At 70.0% G+C, this 734-nt stretch overlaps 1 long non-coding RNA gene across 2 annotated transcripts in view; it reads left to right on the top strand.

The window, feature by feature from the left end:
• Positions 1-428, top strand: part of LOC106724719 — a 1,825-nt gene extending 1,397 nt beyond the window's left edge. For both annotated transcript variants that reach the window (XR_001360555.1, XR_001360554.1), the window contains exon 2: positions 196-428. This is a non-coding gene — a long non-coding RNA (uncharacterized LOC106724719). The remainder of the gene's footprint in view (positions 1-195) is intronic.
• The last annotated feature ends 306 nt before the right edge of the window (positions 429-734 follow it).

Genomic DNA, 734 nt, shown 5'->3' with positions numbered 1-734 from the left:
AGTCCGGGCCCCCCCTGGGGGTGGGAACTCTCCAGCCCAGGGCGGCCGGGTCCAGCGGGGCCCCTTCACGGCTGAGTGGTCCCCAGGGATCAGGCCCGCAGGCCCTGGGGGAGGGGCTGGGGAGACAGGAAGTGAGCGGTGGGGTGGTGACGCTGAGGGACCCCCCAGGCCTGACCCACATCCCCCGCCCCACAGGGACCATGCTGGGCCTCTGTGCCTCGGTGCAGCCGCTGATCCGCACGCTGGGGCCCACCCTGGGGGGCCTCCTGTACCGCAGCTTCGGAGTCCCCGTCTTCGGCCACGTGCAGTTTGCCGTCAACCTCCTCGTCTTCCTGGCCCTCTGGAGGCAGCCGACGCCCCAGAAGACAGACAAAGTCCGGTGACCTTGGCCCCTGGGCACCGACTGGCAATAAATTCCCTGGGCACCACTTCCGGCCTGGTCTCTGCGGCCTCCCACTCAGGCCTGCGTCTGGTTGGGCAGGAGGCCTGGCGGGGAGAGATGGAGCTGGGAAAGCTGGAGGGCTTCTTGGAGGAGGGGGCTGCAGCCGGGCCCTGGGCCCCGGGCGGGGGGGCAGAATCACCCAAAGCTTGTCCCGGTGGAGGGGGGCCCTGCCCCCTGAAGTCCATCACAACCTCCCATGAGAAGTGCCCCCACTGCCGCCCAGTCTGTCCCTGTGCCCAGAGAGGGGGAGCCCTCTGCCCCCACTTCCCTCCTCCTGCTCCAGCACGGACCT

The sequence above is a fragment of the Myotis brandtii genome, unplaced genomic scaffold (genome assembly GCF_000412655.1).
Source record: "Myotis brandtii unplaced genomic scaffold, ASM41265v1 scaffold940, whole genome shotgun sequence".
NCBI lineage: Eukaryota > Metazoa > Chordata > Mammalia > Chiroptera > Vespertilionidae > Myotis > Myotis brandtii.
Note: the sequence above shows the minus strand (reverse complement) of the source record. Positions and strands in the feature narration are given on the sequence as shown.